The following is a 23,771-nucleotide window of genomic DNA, read 5'->3' as shown; positions in this document are numbered from 1 at the left end:
AAATTTTGCATAAACATTAAACATGATATGAGTAAAAAAAGTAATAGAACAGACCCCCCCCCATCCTCTAGGAGTGACTTTCGGGTTAAAATGGCTAAAATTGACATTTTTGTGCTTATTAAAAAAAAAGTGATGCCTTGGATTTTTATAAAAATTTCTGAAAAGTTGTAACTGATTTCTATATAATTTAGTTGTCTATACTTCGCGGTAACTCTTGGCTGTGCCCCAGGGGTTCTCCATGTTTTGGGACTATTTTACCATATTTGTCCAAAATTTTCTGTGTATGTCTATTTAGCAGTTGTGCATGGTGCTGAACTCAAATTTAAATATGTTAAGGCATTGGGAACTTTTGGGGCTAAAAGGGGGGGGTAATGATGGTTTTGGTCATTTCTTTTTTTTTGCATAATGCTGACCTCAAATTTACACATGTTAAGGCCTAAAACTGCACCGTTTGTTCATTTTCACCAGAATTTGACGTCCCCCTAGGGACTTTTTGGGCTAAATGGGGAGGGAGCAAATGCTGAACTTAGTCATTTTTATGCCTCGTCCACTGTGCACTCATGGGGGACCATGCATGCTTCACTTGTTCGGGCTATTGTTCTCATTTTGGGTATAATTTGCACTAAAATAATCAAGATGAGAACAGTAGTCTGAAAAAAATATACGAATAATCAACCCTCACCTTAAAATTAAGAGGCTGGAGCTTGGCCTACAGTGCTGAACCTGTTAGATTGGATATTCTTTTTAGGAAAGAGAGAGAGAGAGAGAGAGAGAGAGAGAGAGAGAGAGAGAGAGAGAGAGAGAGAGAGAGAGATTAGTGATTGATGCACCGGCCCAGATGTGGCAACACTATTCCATGCAAGGGCGAATGGTATCTTTAGAGAATTATAGCATACTGTCTAGTGTGAGTATTTTTCTTTCACGGTAAAGAAAGCCCGGCTTCTTTGCAGCAGCCTTGGCAATGTCTTCTATCTATTTATTCCAATTCATGTTACCTGTGAATGTTGGATCGAGATTTTGAATGGTGAGCTATCAACTATAGTGTTATTATCTATGGCAATCATAGGCTGTAAAGTTTTTTGTAATTGTTGAAGGAAAGTAGCTTCGTCTTAGTAGAATTAAATGTTACTATTAATTTACGTTCCCATATATCTGCTGAATTATGAATCGTGGCAAGATTTCCATCGTTTTAAAGCTAAATTCGTTAGGATTTTTTTTTTTTGCCATGCTAATGATTTTTATATACTTTTTTTCAGATCCAACAATGACATAATGACGTTCACTCAACCAGAAGATGTGCTTTGCGTTTTGAATTTTTAAAAATCGGACCATTAACACTTGTTCAACATGCACTTCGCAGAAAATTTCAAAAAGAGGCACCAGAAAGGAACTCCATGTTAAATTCATGAAGGATAGATGTTTGTGCTCAACCAAGCATCATCTTTCAACAGTAGTCGAGACAATGGAGTTCACGCGCTCACTTGTGATATCCCGGTCCAACATGACTGCTTCCAGGTCTCGCCTCTCAACATTGACATCCCTTGCAATAACATCTGGATATGTGGGCACCCTACTTCTGCCGTAGGTAGTAGGGTTCAACAGAGGTAGGGAAGGAATAACTTCATTTGTTGCTCTAAGACAATGGCCTGCAAACTGAACATGTCTTGCTTTGACAATAGATGATGCAAATGGAAGTTAGCCATAGATTTGTTGTTTGGTTGGATGGGTCTTCCATGAGATATTTTGGACTCTCTTGAGAAGACAGGAATATGAACCATTCAAACGTGTTTCCAACTTTTTGGAAAGTGGCCATGTTTCCGAACCATAGAGGAAGATGGGCTGTATTATAGATTTAAAAGATTTTCAATTTGATGCTTTTGCATGTGTATGTGGTTATATAATTTATATAATTTTTTAGCAAAGAATTTTTTTCTAAACTAATAAACCGATCATTATCTAGTTCATATATATATATATATATATATATATATATATATATATATATATATATATATATATATATATATATAAAGAGAGAGAGAGAGAGAGAGAGAGAGAGAGAGAGAGAGAGAATGGTTGTACAGTTTTCTAGATGTGAATCCATTGAAACTGTTGTGTTTATTAAAGAGTGCTCGATGAATGAACAGGCCATATTTTATAATATGCTTATTTACACAAACATCGTTAGCTACGTATGTGCATACATATTTTTGTGGCGATCTTTTATCGGGGACCCCACATCTTCAGACTAACAGAATAAATATCATTTAAATATCAGGAATGTATTTTGTAATACTATTGTTGGAATGGGTTTTCCCCATATTTTTCTGGTCAGAATTCTTTCCGGAAAGACATCAGGGATCACGGAAGGGACCACGTGAAGGTTGCCAACATTCTAAGTGAAATTGATTTTTGTAGAATGAACTGGATTGGAACTTAGGTCACCCAGGTCGTCGGCCCGTGTTGCTAACCACTAGACCACCGTCACCGCCACCCTGACTGTACTGACATGCAGAAGTTAAGTGTAATGTATCAGACATCTTGTTGCTTAAATTCCTACATAGAATCCCTGTAAAATTTGGTCTTACGTCAAAGTGGCGCTGTGCCTTGTTTGGAGTGAAAACGCAGTAAAAAAAAAAACAAAAAAAAACAAAAACAAAAAAAAAAACAACAACAAAAAACAACAACCAACCAACCAAACAAACAAACAAAAAACATCGTTATTATCGATTCGTCATTTTTCTAATCTGAAATAGCGAAAGTTAATTGAAAACGAGGGAGATACGCCAATTTGTCATATACAATATACTAAACCCATAAAACTATTATTTGATAAATTATACTTTCTTATTTATTTTTTATTTTATTTTTATTTTTTTATAAAGGAGTCACCACTTATCAAGGCCCGGAGGCTGCTATAGGATAAGGGTTAATGAGTGTACAGCAGTAATGGGATCGTTAGTAGTGGAAATTTGATAAATTGGATTACTTAAAGAGATGACTCATCAAGAACTTGTTTACGTTGGACTTGAAGACGAATATATTGTAGTCAGTTGGAAAATAGGAAAACGGGCAAGAGTCCCACAGGTGTGCAGTGCAGTTCTAATAAAAAAAGCAAACTTTGTTCATGGAATCTACGTTTAGGTTCAGGCACAGATAAAGAGTTGGGGAAATTATTTATAATGGTTTCAGCTACACGAGTGTTTTTCGTGAAAGTAATGCCGGGAGGGGGGCATAGATTGGAGATCAGACGAGCACTTGTGATGAAAATAACGATAAACAGAGACAGGCTTGCAACGTCTCTTCTGTGGGAAAGACGTTTTAGGGAAAAGAAAAGGGCACCCCCCCACTAGGATACGAAGTCTATTTTGAGCTCTGTCAAGGCAGGATAAGCTGCTTCTAGTAGCTCCTGCCAAGATGGGGCAACAGTACTTCATCCTCGGACATACTTGGCTCTTATACAGGTAGAAAATTGCATCAGTAGTGAGATATCTACTGGAGCGGTAGAACGATCGCACCATTTTTCCAGCAGCCTTGGCAACGGATTTGATGTACGTGTTCATTCTCAGATCAGGAGTAAAAAGTCAAACCTAGAAGTTTGTCAAAACATGAAGGCCCCCCCCCATTTCTTTTCATGTAATTACTTTATACTCGATCATTTTTCATAATTTTTTTTGGAATTTGCACTAATTTCGTCATGCCACGTAATTATATAATAATGTTTTTACATAAAATACATTATGAAAAATATCCAATTATAATGCACACGGACCAATAAAAGGGTTTAAAACAAGGTTAATGTAGTTATTTTTTATTTATTTGATTTCTATCGAGGTCATAATGTATAGGTTGCCTCCAAACGATTATTCAATTGCGTTTTCTAGGAGTCTGTTTTGAGAGAGAGAGAGAGAGAGAGAGAGAGAGAGAGAGAGAGAGAGAGAGAGAGAGAGAGAGAGGCGGACGGGTGGTGCTGCGGTTTGTGCTTGATGTTGAAATATACGCAGCTTGGAAATTTTATGGGAATCGCTCCAGACAAGGCATGAAGCCACTTGATGTAAAGACAAAAGGTAGGACCTCGAAACACGCGTGTTTGTACCTATTTACTATGCCTCCCCACGGGACAGAGTTAGACACCAGGGTCGTTTTTTTAACGTGGAGAAAAGGTACAAAAATAAAAATTGTCTCAGTCGTGAAGGATTTTTCCTCCACCGAAAGAGAACAAAAAATAGAAGTGCAGCATCTGAAGAACAGATACTACACTTTGATCTTGACGTGTTTGTAGATTACTGTTTTATCTGGTGCCCGGAAAACTCGTGTCGGGAAAACTCGTCCCGGGAAAACTCGTCTCCGGAAAACCCGTACCCGGAAATTCCCCCCCCCCCTTTTGCTAGGTAGGAAAACTGGTCCCTTATTAAATAAATATTAATTGAAAACACATTTTATTACCGTTCTTGAAGGAGATATTGCTTTTAAAAGAGACTATGCATCCCCATAATATTTAAAAAAATTATTTTTAACTCTTGCTTAAAAAAATAAACTTGATCATTAAAAATACTCTAGTTTTAACACTTTTTTGTCTCATTACGAAACAAAAATAAAGAAAGAAAACACGAAAAAAAAAGAAAGCAATTATTTTATTTAGAAGAATTAATTTAGTTTAAATAATTCTTGTGTTATTACGAAACAACAAAAAAGAAAACACGATTATATGTAATTTTGGTACCGCTCTGAAATAATAAAATTATTAGTTCGAAAGCCATTTTTAACATGAGGAGGGGAGGCTATCGTTTAAAAGTCATTTCGGGGGCACTTGTGCAGTACTTAAAAATATACAAATTTATTTTCTTTTGGGGGTGAGGGAGGCTCGTTTTAAAACTATATCTACCTCAGTATTTTCTTTAATTTTAGGACATTTTTTGTTCAAAATTATTTACTAAGTAATGTCGAGTGCGACATTACTTGTTATTTCTTTTTAACTAAATAAACTCTTTAAAATAAGTTTAAACGCCAAAAACTTACGAAGCTAGGTAGAAAACGAAAAGTAACTTAGAAAAATAAATTTAATTTTTTTAAATGTGCATTATTACCTAAAAATATACAAACTTATTTTCTTGAACGTGTCCGTGTGTCTGTCTGTCTATCTGTCTATCTGTGTGTCTTTGTACATTTCCCTACGTAATAACTCTGTCAATTTTTAGTTAAAAAAATTGACCGTTTTATTTTTGTTTTTGCTCATTATACACCTCCAAACACCCGAGCAACGCCGGGCACCTATGCTAGTATATCTATAAAAGTGAACGTGTCTGTGTGTCTGTGTGTCTGTGTGTGTACATTTCCCTACACAATTTTCGGTCTACAGACTCGAAATTTGATATACAGGATACTGAGATTTGGGAAAATCTTTGTAATCCGTTTTCGGCCAGAAATTTGGCTGTTAAGAGGTCAAAGTTCAACGATTTGACCTTTGAGAACTCTACCAAACTCCTCCGACAATTTTGAGTCTAAATACTTAAAATTTTAGATATAGGTTCCTTGGACATGGATATGGATCTAACAGAATAACTTGATTTGAGCCCCAAACAATAAATATTAAGGGGCTATAATAGGGGTCAATGTTAAGAAACATTTGACCTTTGCGGTCTCTACCAAATTGCTCAGACAATTGAACATTGTGAAATTTTACATAAAGGGTATTCAGAGATAGGGCAAGCTTTTTAATCGGTTTGGGTCGAAAATGTTTAGTTACCAATAATAACTAAAAAAACTATACTGTGTATGTATGCATGCATGTATGTATGTATGTATGTATGTATGTATGTATGTATGTATGTATGTATGTATGTATATCTGTCTAAAACTCTAAAACTAAAAACGACGGATTTTTACAAGATTAGTATCATTTTGAAGTTCGACCCTTCAGACAAAAAATATCGGAAAATTGGCTACACACATTAATATCTTCACCTTTAACTGGGCACTTTTCTACAAGGGGGGGGGGTCGCTTTTTTCGCCGATATTTTCGAAAGTCATCCTCTCCTTTCGATTGTTTAGCCTTAATTTAAACCTACGTCATTTCCAATTTGGCAGAGGTCGTAACAGCAAAGGCGCCAGTTTTTTTTCCTGTTCTTTTCCTCTTTTGCGGTACGGGTTCGAGCCTGCCTTCCTACTACCACATTTTTTTTGCTCAACATACACCTCCAAACGCCCGGGCTGAAATGCTAGTATATCTATAAACGTGAAAATGTCTGTCTGTCTTTTCTCTATCGTAGTTAAGGGAGACTATTATACAGAAAGGCATTACTTTACATATTCACCATTTTTAATATATACATATGCACATAACCGGGCGGAACTGCTAGCATATATATATATAAAAGTGAACGCGTCTGTGTGTCTGTCTGTGTGTTTGTGTGTACATTTCCCTACGCAATAACTCTGTCAATTTTTAGTCTACAGACTCGAAATTTGATATACAGGGTACTGAGATTTGGGAAAATCTTTGTGATAGGTTCCTTCCTTGGACATGGATCTAGCTTAATAACTTGATTTGAGCCCAAAACAATAAATGTTAAGGGGGTCATAATAGGGGTAAAAGTTAAAAAAATCGACCGCTTTTTTTTTTTTTTTTTTGCTCAACATACACCTCTTAACACGCGGGCAACGCCGGGCTTAAATGCTAGCAAGTAAAATAATAAATAAATAAATATTTGTTTATTTGTTTACGTCCAAAAAATTATGGGCGATTTTCGAAAGAAAAAGATTTTCCCTGATCTCCAATGATTGAAGACGCTATTAACCGTATTATTGTATAAAAATCAACAAAAATCGACTACTTATTACTAACAGATGCTACGTATAACATTTTAAAATACTGTATTTTTAGGGAGGGGGGGTCATCATTTATCAAAGTTCAAAGGACACGCGAAAATAATAGTTAATGAGTATCAAGTGGCCAGTGAAATAGCACCATAAAGATTTGTAATGGTGGCAATTGGGACAGAATTTGATATTTTAAGAGAATGGTCAGCAAAAACGTATGGTAAGAAATGTGTTATTGTTGATAGTGTTGGTGTTCTTGTACTTAAAAAGGGCCATGTTATAGTTAGGAGGAGAACAGCCTAGCATTATCGCATTCCATTCTCTGTAGCTTACGTTTTTGCCGCTTCATCATTTTATTTATTTTTTTTTTTCATCTTTCGTTCTCGTTTGTGGAATTGTTATTTTTGTTGCATTTTGTGAATGTCGCTTTGATCTCCAAGTGTCCTATATTCTTCAGCGTTTTTCTCTTTCAACTTGAAGGCTTGGATTATATTTTCCATTTGCTAACATATGAACTCTCGGAATTAGTAACAAACCCCACCTTCTAAACACGCACGCACGCACGCACGCACGCACGCACGCACGCACGCACGCACGCACACACACACACACACACACACACACACACACACACACACACACACACACACAAACAACACCACATAATACATTTCTTTTCATTCACCAATTAGCCACCGTTAAAACACACACATACTGCAGTCAAGCAAATAAGACAGTGATTACACCCTCTTCTCTCATAAAACGTTTCAAAATTCCGTTTTGCGTGAAAACACTTTTTTCACGTCAATTTAGTTCTCAGGGTTGTGATTCTTAGCTTCCTGAATTTTCCGGGCAAATTCAGGACACGTGTCTCGCTAGTATACATTAAAAACTGCAATGTAAATAGACACACTACTCACATTAAAAACAAAAATGAATCAGACCCTATAATTAGGTCATGGAAAATAAACGGCTTTTAAAAATCTGATCCATTTCAAAATAAAAATAGCTGAATGTCATTTTTTAGCACGTAGAACCATCCTATTACCAACGTTAACTTTTAAATGTCACATAAAAAAAAAGCATTTTTTAAAAATTTTTATAGGAATCGCTCGAAACAAGGCGTAAGACCACTTGATGTAAGAGGCTAACAAGAACGAAAGATGATTATCGCAAAGACAGGAGATGACTATTGACCTTAGTTTTGAAAAGACCATGGCTGTAGGTAGGAGAAAAACAATGCGCGGGAAGGCAGTTCCACAACTTGCATTTCTTGGAAAGAAGTTACTGGAATCAGATCAAAGGTATCAAAACATTGAATTAATGGAAACCACTAAACTAACGAGTCAACCGAGTTGGCAAAAAAGCAGTTTCACGGAAGTTCCGTTTGATTTTAGAAACATATATATATATATATATATATATATATATATATATATATATATATATATATATATATATATATATATATATTTATATATACACTATCCTGGGTGTCCGGTGCTGCCCTGGTGTTTGGAGGTGACTGTTGAGAAAAAAAAAGTGGTAGCAAGCAGGCAGGCTCGAACTTGTGACGCGAAAGCGGAAAAGGAACTGAAAGAAAATCTGACGTCTTACCACTACTCCATGACGCGACCGGAAGTTCGGAGCGTTAAAATTAGGCAAAGTCAATCCAACCAATACGATGACTTGCGAAAATGACTCGCAGAAAATCGACTCCTTCCTGGAAGAAAACTGCCCAGTTGAGGATGAAGGAATAAATGTTTTTGTCCGAATTTTCGATATTTGTCATCCGAGACATCGAGCGTCAAAATGATACCGATCTCGTGAAAATCCGTCGCCTTTGTTGAAAGTTTTATACATACATACACACACACATACATACATACATACATACATACATACATACATACATACATATATTTAAACAGACAGGTGAGATTTATATTATAGATTACATAGAATAATGCGAGCATGAAAAGTAATATGGTTAAGATTTAAACATGGAAAAGTAAAAGGACTAGTTGTTAAAACTGGACGAGAAAAAGAAAAGATATTCTAGTAAAAAATACAAATTTATAACTGAAACTATTGCAACAACACTAGGATTTAAAAAGAAATTTAATTTAACATTATATACGCAATTCTTAATTAATACTGCAATAGTTTGTCCAATTTTCGAATCTTAGCAGTTATCAAACGTTATTGTGCAGGGCTTATAGAGCAGCCATTTTTAAAATTCTAACTTAACAGAGCAGGCACCAAATTTGTTTCGAATAAAAACCCGCTTTAAAATAACTTTAAACACAAATAAACTTATCCAGGTGGGTAGAAGAGTGTAACGGGATCCCAGGCAGTGCCAGGTATCCTATACAGCTAGATGAAGATGGGAGAGGATGAGGTATGGTTAGGGGGGCCATGCTGACACTTGGTCAAGGAAAATCAGATGTTTATGAGATTTCTGTCCACCAGAGAAGAAATAGTATCTTTTTCAATGAAAAGAAAATATAAAATCTGATAATAGGATTCGTGGAACAAGAGATTGTTTTTCTAGTTGAATTGGTAAAAAAATGAATTTTAACTACTAATTGAGTGAGACAGGTACAATGACTTAGGTTCAAAGGGTCTGCTTTTGTGTCTGAGAGATGTTGCCATTTGGATCCACCTGTTATATTTAACTACCAGAGCACCAAGCCAGTGATAAGTTAGTTGGACAGATAAATAAATTGAACCTAGGGAGAGATATGGTCATGAAAGAGGATGAAGAGGGTCACAAGAAAATAGAAAATGAAAAGAATAAAATAAAGGGATAGAGAAAGGAGTTATAATATAACCCTAACTCCCTCTGTCGTCCGAAGGTCGGGCTGCATCCGTCGCTATTCTGGTTCACTGGAGCATACATTGAAAAAGATACTATTTCTTCTCTGGTGGACAGAAATCTCATAAACATCTGTTTTTCCTTGACCAAGTGTCAGCATGCCCCCCTAACCATACCTCATCCTCTCCCATCTTCATCTAGCTGTATAGGATACCTGGCACTGCCTGGGATCCCGTTACATCCGCCTCTTCCTTTCACTTGTCAATTAGTCATAATTGGCATATATGCGACCTGCACCAGAAGCCTTACCCGAAACTAGTAATTCTACAATCAAAGTCAATAAAAAGCAACTGACAAAAATTGTCCATTCAGCATGCAAAAATGTTCTGGTCCAGTGGTTATACTGCTGTATATATTATAATGTAGTATGTATGCATGCATAAGTACTTGTACGTAGTTCATAGTTCTTATCATCAGAGAAAACGGCACTCATTCAATAACTAAACATGCACCCATGCAATTATAAGCTTCCACAGCTCATGAGTCATGGATTTTTATATTCGCCTACACATGCATTTTTTCAATTGATAAACTCCCTTTTTTTTTGAGGTGACTAAATCATGTACATGCAAAACAGTTTCTTGTTTCCCCTTTATTTTCAGTTCTTCTCTACAACTGATCATTTGCATGCAAAACATCTGTTCCTTTTTTTTCATTTTTTTTTCCATTTTCGGTACTTCTCTATGACTTAACCTATGTGCATGCAACCGTGAAAAGATAACCATGCTCAGTTCACTATCAAAGGAGAGCTCATACACCCTTTAAACTACTTGCTCATTTTCTCTTTCTCACAAATCATAAAACAATCAGAAAAAATATTTGCGCTTTTGATATTTGTTTTTTTTTCATTCTTTTTCTTTTTTAATAATGGCTTAGGGACTGACTTTGGGGTCCCTTCTTGTAACCTTGGGTTTTGTCGATGGTCGCAGCTCATGCACGCTATCCAGGTTTGGTGGAGGGCACTCATTGGTATCCCCGCCTCGCCCAGGTACGCTACTGTCAGTGGTTTGTGGTTACCTGATTTCTTCTTACATTTAACACTGGGGAATTCTTTCAGTATTGACTCCCACATTTTTATCCAGCTATCTGCTAATTAAAAAAACAATCTCCAGATTTCTCTCACACCTCATTGAGTAAAAGAAAGGCCATGCGATCGTGTCTTTTGCGGTACTTTCTCTGGGCCAGTCCACTACACCCTACTGCAAGGTGCGCAATTGACTCTGAGGTCTTACCACAAACCCAGCATTCTGCAGCAATTTCCTCTCCTAGAACCACTTTTTTTAATTTTAACGGTTGGACCCCCCCCTTAATAGCTAACATAATCTAAACAAATAAGTGATAGATATAATTTTCCATTTGATTTAACCATACTTAAACAGAATTTAGAATTACTTCCCCTTGATCAGAAATATATAAATAATTACCTCACCCTTAACAGTTAACGTAATTAATTTAATCTTTAAAGCGTTTTAATATAAAAAAATTAAACACAACCGCCACTTATACGATCTCAGTGATAATTCATAGAGCAAAAAAAAAGAAAAAGAAAAGAAGGATTACCTCTGATAACAGTTAACACACTCTAAACAAATGAATAAATAAAATAAATAAATAAATATAATTTTCCCTTTGATTTAACCATATTAAACAAGAATTTAGAATTACTTCCCCTGAATCAGAAAATATATAGAATAGTAAAAAGTAAGAATTACCTCTTCATTAACAGTTAACGTATTAATTTGAACTTTAGAGCGTTTGAATTTTAAAAAATCCAAACACAACAGCCACTTTACAATTGACAGCCTAGAGAGTGAATATGTTTCTCCACTGCAGATGAGTTATCCACCCGAAAGGACATATGGAATAAATACCATTCGTAGTAAAAAAAAAGAAAGAAAAAAATCAATCAAGTAAATTAAAATATTGAATTATTAGTTATTTATTTAGTTATCTGCCCACAACAACTGTACATTCATGCATTGTAAGCCTTAAAAACACCTTTATATATATATATATATATATATATATATATATATATATATATATATATATATATATAAAGGTGTCTTTGAAGGTTTACAATGCAGGAATGTACAGTTGTTGTGACCAGATAAATAAATAAATAATTCAATAATATTTTTATTTACCTGATTGATTTTTTTCTTTCTTTTTTCTTTCTTTTTTTTTACTGTGGATGATATTTATTCTACAGAATGTCCAATGGGGGGAACTGTTTAATCGTAAACGTAGTATACAAATGTGAAGTTGTAACAAATAATGAAACTAAAGTATATCAACAACAAATAACCACAAATAACGAAACAAACAACAATGCAGAAATAACAAATAACGAAAAAAAAAACAAAAAAAACAATGCAGATAAAAATGAAAACAACAGAAGAGATGATCACAACAATACAATAATGAAGATAGAAACAGAACCAATAGTAATAACGAAAATGACAAGAAAAACTAAAAAAAAACTTCAACCACTTTAGCAGTACGGGTCAAGCAATTAAAGAAAAATAAAATTGAATATAAATTAAGATGGTCCATAATTAGAGTGGAAATATATAAACCAAGCAAATCAAAAAGATGCAACCTATGTATACTAGAAGCATACCATATACTAATATCAAAAGAAATTTTTTTAAATAGACGACAAGACGTAATTCACGGATGTCTGCAACAAAAAATCAATACTTAATTTCACGCATTAGACCAGATTAAAAAAAATGTTAACGTGAATAAAACAACGAAATGGAATGTAAGAATATCAATACATAAATAAAAATGGATAAATAAAAAATTGAATGAATATAACTAAAAATAAATAAAAGGAAAAAGAAAGAAACAATTAAATAAAGTAAGGAAAGAGCAAAACGTATAATATAGGGAAAGTAAAAGGTGTAAGGGAAGTAACTCTAGAAATAAAAATATATGCCATGAGAGTAACTTCCCCTTGAAACAAAGAAATTAACTAATAAATAAGAGTTCGAAAACCAAACAAAAGGAATATTAGAATAAATACGCATAAATGTAGAAATAAAATTATAAAAAATAGGAAAGAATAAATAATGAAAAAAAAAAATTGGAAATTAAAACAACAAAAATACGAAATTATGGTTTAAAACAGAAATTTATTTTAGCATAACACCCAAGATGGCTGATATGTAGCAACGTGGGGATGGAGTTTCTTTTCCCCTAAACACCAGGTTTATCATGTACAATGTTTACAAAATGTCTACGCACGTTCGTAGACATTTTGTAAACATTGTTTTTAAAAAATAAAAAATAATACTTCTATTATGTTTTAAACGACTGTAATAGTTTATTTTGGAAGTATATTTCATAAAGAAAATTGACAACCCACTTTAAAAACAGAAATTACGAGTTCTATATATTTTATTCGCAGTTTTTTGTTGGGGGTGTCAAAAATTCCGCCTAAAATTCTGATACACCTACCGGATCACGTGACTCTTCTGGCGGCCATGTTGTAAGCCCTAACGGTATTTTGGGAGATTACCTATATATATATACTATAATGTTCTCTATCTTGGGTTGAGCATATTGGGAAGTGATATACAAACTGCCATGAGCGTATTAAGCGATGCTCTTTCTGTAAACAAATCGAGCTTAGGCATTTGGACGATGTCAAAACATCGTTAAGTCACTACCCACACAGCAGTAACCGAATAGCGTAATGGTAAGAAACCCTAACTGTCGTTTGGGCGGTCGTGTTTCGATCCTGGCTGGAGGTAGTTGCCTGTCTAGTCGCACTGATGAGCTGTGATACAGCGAAACACTACTGCATGTTGATGATATATATATGCTAACATTGCAGCAGTGATAAATATCACAGAAAAACTTTTCACTTTATATAAACCCCTCCAACCCCAAACAACGCCTGCCTTGTTGACAGGTTTAAAGTCATTTCATATTCTATGATTGCGTTTTCTGTCCAAGATGAAAGAATTGCTGTTTCCTTCTAGATAGGAATCTATACATCTTGTACTTATCGTTGACTTTTTTTTTTTTTTTTTTTTTAAACCTTGAAGTAATATTTTTTTCTAGCTCAAGTGACTTCATTTCCTTTTCTGGAGCGATTTCCATAAAAAAATGTTCCCTGAGTTTTCATTGGTTGCTAGTTCGTGAATGAATAATCTAATAAGAAAATTAAGCAATATTGACAAATAATCTATTGGAGTTCTTAAAACAAAAAAAAAAAAGAAAAAAAAAGACGATAAAATTCGATCATGTCGCACCAAAAGAGTCACATGGTTCTGAAAGCTATTTACTGATTTTGCACTTAAGCAATTTGTTCCAATAATTTATGATTCTCTCAGATAAAAACAAAACAAAACAAAAAAAAAAAACTTGTTTATTGGGGTTAGCAATGAAAAACAAACAAAAACTTTATTTCTATGACTTATATTCGCTTAAAACTTTGTAGGTCACCACGAATTATGCGTTCGAGGTGTGTTCTCATTATAATGATAATTAGTTACATATATTTTGCAAATTATTCATTACGCAATTCAACAATTGACTAATGTGAAACAATAACTATATATATATATATATATATATATATATATATATATATATATATATATATTCACATAGGCATCACCACTTACCAAGGCCAAGAGGCCACTCGAGGATAAGGGTTAATGAGTGTACAGTAGAAATTGGACAATATAGTAATCCTTAATAATGGAAATTCGGTCAATTTGTTAACAAGTGGGACGGCTCATCAAGAACTTGTTTACGTTAGACTTGAAGACAACCATATTGTAGTCAGCTGGAAAGCAGGAAAACGGAAGACAGTTCCACAGGCGCGCAGTTCTAAGAAAGAAGCTTTGTTCATGGAATCTACGTTTAGGCCTAGGCAAAGATAACGAGTGGGGGGAATCATTGATAGTGTTTTCAGCTAGACGAGTGTTTCTTGTGAAAGTTTGGCGAGGGGGGACCATAGACTGAAGCTCAGTCGAACATTTTCCATGAAAATAACAATACAGCAGAGACAAACTCGCAACATCTCTTCTGTGAGATAGAGGTTACAGGGAAGAGAAAAGGATATCTCCTACGAGACTACGAAGTCTATTTTGAACTCTATCAAGGCAGGACAAGTCCTTTCTAGCAGCTCCTGCCCAGATGTGGCAACAGTATTCCATCCTTGGACGTACCTGGTTCTTATATAGATAGAGAATTGCATCAGCTGTGAGATATCTACTGGATCGATAGAAGGATCCCACCATTTTTACAGCGGCCTTGGCAACAGATTTGATGTACCTGTTCTATTTAAGATCGAGAGTAAAGGTCCAGCTCAGAAGCTTGTCAAAACTTGAAGCCTCCTCAAGACGAGAGCTATTCATTTCAACTGATGCCAGATGGGGATCAGAACGTTGATGATGTAAAGAGAGAAGCTTCTTTTTAGATGCATTAAAAGTAACCAGCCACTCCTTTTCCCATTGTACGATGTTCTCAAGATCAGAGGAAAGAGATTCGGAGAATGTAGTCGTTTACTGACTTAGACGTGCTACCATAGATGATAATGTCATCAGCATAGATGTCTGCAAATGATGTAAGGATGTGATTTGGAAGATCATTAATGTAGATCAGGAAAAGACTTCGGCCCAGGATGGACCTCTGAAGGACTCCAGCATTAATACTGTGAGCTTCTGATTTTTGCCCATCAACTACTATTATGAACCTGTCAGAAAGAAATGATTTAATAATTGAGATGACATTTCCAGCTATACCATAGCTAGAGATCTTGTGTAGTAAACCTTTATGCAATACCCTATCAAAGGCCTTAGATATGTCAAGAGCAATTGCCCTAGAAAGGTTGTCTCCGTCGATAGATTTGCTAATCCTATGAGATATAACTGTATGCACATCTGCTGTAGATCTAGCAGAACGGAAACCATATTGTGTGTCACTAAGAAGGTTATTTTTGCTGAGATGGTTGATTACTTCTCTATTTAACACAGATTCCAGCAACTTACTTATGAGGCACAGGAGACTTATTGGCCTGTACTGAGAGGGGGATGAGCGATCACCTGAATTCTTAAATACAGGGCATACTGATGAGATTTTCCAGGGTGATGGGAATTAATTTTCCGTAAGACAAGGTTCAAACAGTTTTGTAAGTATGGGCGCTAGTTCTGGTTGAAGCTTTTGAGTACTATAATTGGAATACCGTCAGGGCCGGTTGCTTTACTGGAATCAAGGTTTTTGATTAGCTTGGCGACATCACATACAGATATTTGTATATCACATAGCATGTTTTCTGATACAGGAGGAAATATTGGGGGTTGGTGGCCTTGGTCGCAAAGGGTAGAATTAGCTGCAAAGTTCTTGGCAAAGCGTTTGGCTTTGTCTGATGCTGATGAGATTATCTCAGGTCCATTGATGATAGTTGGGATAGAGCACACGCTTCTGTTCAGGATTCTGTTTGCCAAAACTGGTGGGAACCAAGCCGCTGCTCAGCTACTTTGGACTTGCGCTCTTTATTACTTTCTTACAATGGTTGCTGGCAGTCCTGAAAGCGGCTTTAGTTTCCATACATCTATTACGTTGGAAACAGTGGAAAAAGTGATTTCTGTGCACAATGGCAGCAGCACATTCTGGAGAGAACCATGGCTGAATGTTAGGTTTTTGCTGGAACTTTTTCTATACCTACAATTAACCATTCCGTCAGGTCTGATACTATAGAGGACACATCCTTTTTAAATATGAAATACTGAGGTAGATCCGATATTAATGTACGGAAGCTATCCCAGTCAGCCATAGTGTATCGATATACTGTACGATTGAGAGGTAGACTCGCATATTGGTTGTCATTGTCCACACGGGTGGGTTCGTGAACAATCTGAGTGAGGTCATAAGCAAGGAGAAATCATGACAGAACCTCCCCTCATCATCAGTTGGAGTGGGTAAACCATTCCACGCTGTGAACATTGAAGTCTCCACATACGTGAATGTTAGCTGAAGGATAAGCAGATAGGACTTGGTCAATTTTCTCAGATATGCATTTAAAGATAGTAACTCTGTTGTTGTGGGGGGGCGATAGAGAGTAAATATACATGCAGTAGTGAGCAAGTGCAACCCGGAAGCACATATAGGGTAAATTAGGATCTTCTCTGGAGATGTTCCTACCACATGGAAAGCCATCTTTAATCTAGGCGCATATTCCATGCCCATGGCGATCTTGGGGGTCAGATTTAGAAGTTAAGTTAGAGTTTAAGTTAGCTTTAATTACGAACTCATCTAGGGAAATAGCCTGTCCAATGCCAGTTTCGCTTAAAAATAAAAGGTCAGATTTAGTCTCCTGTAATTGGGTTTCAACCTCTGGAAGATTAGAACATAGACCCCTGATGTTGGAGAAGGAGACATGGTAGTGGGGGTCTACGTTGGAAGTTGGAGATCCAGGTTTAATCGTGTATTTTTTCTTGAAACTTGTCATGATGGAATTTTGGAATTTGTGGACTAGGTCGTCAGACTTGCTTAGAGCAGGACAGAGAGGGGAAACTAAGAGCAAAAAAGAAACAAAGAAATTTTTTTTTTTTTTTTGTAGAACATGATAAGGTAAAGCCGTAAGGTAATGCCATATTAGTGGGTAATTACCCACTAATATGGCATCGAAAGGCCCCACCAGAAGCTACTGCATGGTCCAGAATCCATTCACCAAATGGCAATACAGCAGCTCCAGTACTTTGCATCTGCTGATAGGACAGCCTCCTTAGTGGTTAATCCAAGGTTCGGGTCCCTGACTATCAGGCGGATAACGTCAGCCCAGATAAAACGTTTACCTCCAGCACCCTTATTAGTGACATGGCTACAAGGATCGACATAGAAACAGAAAATTTCTGCCACCTCTGCCAACTGTTCATGCAAAATACTGCCAACCTAGAATACAGTTTTTTCTTCTCCCTTTGTCAGAAAAATCATTCATTAAAAAATGAGGACTGAGGGACAAATAAAGTAAAGCGAGAGTAACGGGAGCTGCCGATAACGCATCCACAATACTATATATATATATATATATATATATATATATATATATATATATATATGTATATATATATATATATATATAGTAACAGCTATAATATAAGGAACGAAAACAAAAACGATATAATATATACTCAATGACTTCTCTGTATCCATCACTGTATCCATCACATGATCTAATTAATTTGTTGTAAAAATTAGCAGTAATCCCTTACATTTCTCTTTTAATCACTTCCATAAGTGATTCTGGTTTTTCAGGTTTCTGAGTCCTTTCTCCAATTATTTTCCAAAAATTTGCTATTGAATTCAGGTCCATGTTCCAGGCTGGCCACTTCATTAGGGTGATTCCTTCTTTAAATAAAGCCATAGCCTTCTGAGCCTTGTGGCAAAATGCATTTTGCTGCATAAAAGTAGGAGATTCATAAAGTAATTTTGATGCCACAGGCTACAAGTGCAATCCGGCACTCTCCGTTCCCTTTCCAAACTCACCCCCCATCTGTTACCTATAGAGAGGAAGGTTCTCTCCTCTTTAGGTATCAATTATTACATCTCAACGGGTGATAGAACCAACTCCTGCAGATGAAATCATTTTCCACACTATCACACTGCCACCATCAAACGGTTTAAGAGGACAGTCTTTTATTCATTTTACGACTACGTACGTAAGCTTAGTCGTAAGAATCAAATATATTAAACTTTCCCACAGAAGTGACTTTGCAGGTCTTTCTCTACTGTATCGTTATTTTCACAACAAGTGCTCGTCGGAGTTCCAACCTATGGACCCCCCCCCCGGCTTGACTTTCATGAAAAACACTAGCTTAAACCACTATCAATAATTTCCTACATTCTTTATCTGTGCCTAAACCTAAACGTAGATTCCATGAACAAAGCTTCTTTCTTAGAACTACACGCCTGTGGAACTCTGTTCCGTTTTCCTGTTTTCCAACTGACTACAATGTGATTGTCTTCAAGTCCAATGTAAACAAGTTCTTGATGATTCATTCCTTTAAGTAATCCAATTTACCAAATTTCCACTACTAACGATCACTACGACATTTTCCCATTACTGCTGTACACTCATTAACCCTTATCCTCCTCTGGGCCTTGATAAATGGTGACTCCTTTGTAAAAAAACCAAAACAAACAAAAAAAAAACCCCTTGAATTCGTCACTGAAATGAACTGTATTTCATTAAATATCAGTTCAAACAACGTTCCTTGGATCCGGGTGGTCATTTGATACCTGCTCGTAAAAAAGGTTGCTGGTCTGATGAAGACCGCAGATGTCGAACGGTCCCATTTCGTCCGATAAGCACTCATTCTATGTTATCAAAGACCACGATGACAATCATCAGGCGTTGGTCATCAAAGTTGTGCCACTTGAGGGCGCAGAGATCACTTTCAAGCACACAGAAAAAAATAAATCATTGTCATATCGTATGAATCTGAAGATTCTATTACTGGCATTGGTTTCCTCGATATATTTCAAGTTAGAATTCTTTCTAGAAAGATATTTTGGACTGATGGGAGGAACCACATTAGTACATGATAGTAAAAACATTTTTTTAAAAAAAATATTCTCTATAGATTTTGCGTTTCACACCAATCTCTTTTGGATCCAATAATATCGTCACACACTCACAAAAATACGTTTTCATGTTAGGAAGTTTGTTAGACTCCTGTCATTGCCTGTTTATGTAATAAGCCCCATTACCGCTATATTTCTTTAGAATACCCGCTAAACTATTTATTTATTAAAATTAAATCAATTTTACTTTCACCAAACTATTCCATAAAATATTGTATACATGCAGTCATATAAGCTGTCGATCATTCATACATTCTAGCGGAGCAAGCGATCTTTGATTCTAATTAGCCCATTCGTTTATACATTCTTGCTTTTCTACAAAAAGAGCTCGCTTTTCCGTAAACATACTTAATTTGTAGGTTAATAATAAAATTACGAAATATTATATATATATATATGCACACACACACACACACACACACACACACACACACACACACACACACACACACACACACACACACACACATACACACACACACACATATATATTAAATAGTATGTGACTAAACCCTCCGCCCGGCAATTTGTTTCTACCTAGCAACGCCGAGTATATACAGCTAGTATATGTTGCTAGGTAGAAACATATTACTAGTCAGAGAGCTTAGTCACATACTATTTAAGATACACCATATATTCTAACTTGCTACGATCCTGTACGTGGCCACAGGTGTGATTTATGGAAGCATAAAACATAGCCACCTTCATCTATGAAAACCAAACGGGGAAAACTCTCATAGTTTTAAAAAGGAAATGACTCTCATAGCTTAAATAATCAAAGCTTACTTCCGTTTTTAAATGCAACCGATGTCGGCTAATAATAATTAAAATAAATTAAGTCAAATATAAATTAAATAAAAAAAGAAATCAAATAAAACAACTTTAAATAAAATTAAATATAAACAAAACATTAAAACCAGTCCTATTAGAAATAACAATTAATATTATGAAGCTAATTCAAAATATGAAGCTAATTATTGAAATAGATTTTCTCTAATGTAATATGTAAATGAGGTTACTTCTTGAATGTAGATTTTCTTTGAATATATGCAGAAGTCATGCTGGAATAAAAATGTATAAATATTCGTTTTCAGTATGAAAATTAATTTGCACCCTTTGTACTTATTAATCAAATTGTGAAGAAACGCAGACATATATATATATTTCCAAAATTATTATTATATGATTTTATAAAACATTTATATAAATACTAGCAGGTCAACTGGCGTTACCTGATCGTAAAATATGCTTAAATATGATATTTTAATTCATGCAGATTACGTATTTATTATTAAAATCTAATATATATATATATATATATATATATATATATATATATATATATATATATATATATATACATATATACATACATATACATATATATATACATACATACATACATATACATACATACATACATACATACATATATACATACATATATATATATATACATAATACATATATATACATACATATATATACATACATATATATGTATACATACATACATATATATATATACATACATACATATATATGTATACATACATATATATATATATACATACATACCTATATCTATACATATACATATATATATATACATATAAAATTTAAAATTACATTAACGACTATATGACGTCACTAAAATTTCTTTCTCTTTAACAGCGCCAGCCCTCCCCCTCCTTTTTGAATTTCCAACGTCTTTTTCCGTTTCTCTGAAATAGAACTGCGTCACACTGTGCACGTGAAACATTTTCAAATATTTTATACTGGTATTTTTTGTTTCTTAATCTCATTCATCCAGAGGAAGTCTCGAAATAAAGACGAAACGTTGATGAACACATAATATGGTTTGTTCCTTTTTATTTTCTCTATTTTGTCGGAATACTACTTTCATTATTTTCATCATATACACATATATATATACACATATATACATATATATACATATATCTATATATATACATCTATATATATACATATATATATGCATATATATTTATACATATATATACATACTTATATATATATACATACATATATATATCCATACTAGAAGGGCCTGTTAATCGGCATTACCCAGTGGAAGCATGCCCCGTCTCGAAAAAAATTAGACAACGGTTTTTGTTGGTGGGCAATCGCTAACGTCCTACTGTTAAGAACGGCTTTTGTATAGAATACACACGCTCAATCTCACCATAGTAAGAACAGCTTTCGGAATACCACCCAATTTTATGAGAGTGGGGGATTGTCAAAGTATTTGCCCAAGTTTAACCTTGGTTGTTAGTATACCCACCCGTGAAAGCTATCAACCCAAAAAGAAATGGTGGATGGTAATGTCGTGCATAAAGAAGTATACATGTTTATCGTGCGTGTGTAGAACAGTGAATTACAGTGCATAATGCTTGTCATTACATCTCGAAAACTTCTTGTCTCCGCCAAAGTTAAAAGAGATTGTCCTATTCAGCATAGTCTAAAACCTATAGAAGTCGTCAGTTTTAATGAATTTGTGTAGGTGGAGCTAAGGTAAAAAAAATTACCTAATAAAAAAAAGTGTGTGAGCAGTATCGAAAATGAGTCCTGAAAAGAGAACTAAACAAAAAAAAAAGAATTATATTTAAAAAAACCCCTAAAAACAAATATATAACAAATAAGTCTATCCATAGGCAATGTAATGAAGGTTTGTACTTCAGCGACGTAAATGATTTGACAGACAAAAAAAAGGGGGGGGGGAAACTGGCGTAAATGTAGTCGAATACAAACTGAATCAAAATTAATAAAAATAAGAATTTTTATGGATGTAATTCAGATTTTGAGTGTATAAATGTGTTTTATCTAATAAGAAATAGTTTTTATGATTTGTTAGTCTGTCAACAAACGAAAAGTCTAATACTGTGCTATTAAATAATAAAAAAAAGGCAGAAAAACAGAATCCAAAACACCCCTAAAAACAAAAGAAAATAAAACCGAAAAAGAAAATATGATCGTGTAAGGATTTAGAAGACGCTCCAAAATCGAATATATATATATATATATATATATATATATATATATATATATATATATATATATATATATATATATATATATATATATATATATTTGCTTAATCACCCCAATCTTGGTGCCACTACAAACTATCTTTTATTAAGAGATTCGTTCATATTTATGCTAAAAAGAAAGCTGCGACGAATTTATGTTAATACTCAGGTGGAGACAACAGCTTGTATTCGTTTACTTAGAGATCAGTTTAGTTTATCATCGCATAGTTTAGGACGTTGAAACCGTACTTGTTAAAAAGAAAGCTGCTCCAAATGTTTTTTTTATTGTACCGATATGAAAATAATGTTAATCTAAATAATGCAAAATGGCATTTGCGTTAGATATAAATGTTACCAGAAGATGCGCTTACTTACTTATTTGTACCAAAATTATGACTAATTCTCTCTCCTCTGATCTCGAGCGCGTGGTTCAGTGGGGGAAGATGTGGCTAGTTACCTTTAATGCATCCAAAACCAAACTCCTATCCTTACATCATCAACGCTCTGATCCCCAGCTGGCATCAATTGTGATGGATGGCTCTCGTCTGGGTGAGGCCCCGTGTTTTGACAAGCTTCTGGGTTTGACCTTTACTCCTGATCTGAAATGGAACACGTACATCAAGTCTGTTGCCAAGGTCGCAGGAAAGATGGTGGGATCCTTCTACCGCTCCAGAAGATATCTCACTACTGATGCAATTCTCTATCTATATAAAAGCCAAGTACGGCCGAGGATGGAATACTGTTGCCATATCTGGGCAGGAGCTGCCAAAAACAGCCTATCATGCCTTGACAGAGTACAAAATAGACTTCGTGGTTTAGTGGGGGATGCCCTTTTCTCTACCCTGCAACCCCTCTCCCACAGAAGAGACGTTGCGAGCCTATCCTTGTTTTATCGTTATTTTCATGGCAGGTGCTCGTCTGAACTCCAATCCCTGGTCCCCCCTCGCCAATCTTTCACGAAAAACACCCGTCTAGCTGAATCCACTGTGAAAAATTTCCCCCACTCTATATCTGTGCCTAAATCAAAACGCGGATTTCATGAGCAAAGCTTCTTTCTTAGAACTGCACGCCTGTGGAACTCTGTTCCGTCTGCCTGCTTCCCTCCGGACTACAACTTGGATGTCTTCAAGTCTAATGTTAACAAATTCCTAATGAACCGCCCCCCTAATTAAACACTTCATAAAATCTCCTCACTAACGTGATGTACTTACAATAACCCTTATCCCTGAGTGGCTTCCGGGCCTTGATAAGTGGTGATCACTGTGTAAAAAAAAAAAAAAAAAAAAAAAGACTACTTATTTGTGTAACTTAAAAGTAAATGTTATAAGTTTTTGTAACCATTAGTTTGTAACATCGCGGAAAATCGACAATAGGAAATTATAATTGATATAAAGCAATCCGTGCCGACAATGTGTGTG

General features: G+C 35.2%; 1 protein-coding gene across 1 annotated transcript in view; it reads right to left on the bottom strand.

The window, feature by feature from the left end:
* LOC145252768 (protein rolling stone-like) overlaps positions 1 to 23,771 on the bottom strand; it is an 88,938-nt gene that overhangs the window by 54,480 nt on the left and 10,687 nt on the right. The window lies entirely within an intron of this gene.

This window comes from Euprymna scolopes, chromosome 29, assembly GCF_053919585.1.
Source record: "Euprymna scolopes isolate OS-2025 chromosome 29, ASM5391958v1, whole genome shotgun sequence".
NCBI classification, from domain to species: Eukaryota; Metazoa; Mollusca; class Cephalopoda; order Sepiida; family Sepiolidae; genus Euprymna; species Euprymna scolopes.
The sequence above is the reverse complement of the archived record's forward strand: the minus strand, read 5'-3'. Positions and strand labels throughout refer to the sequence as shown.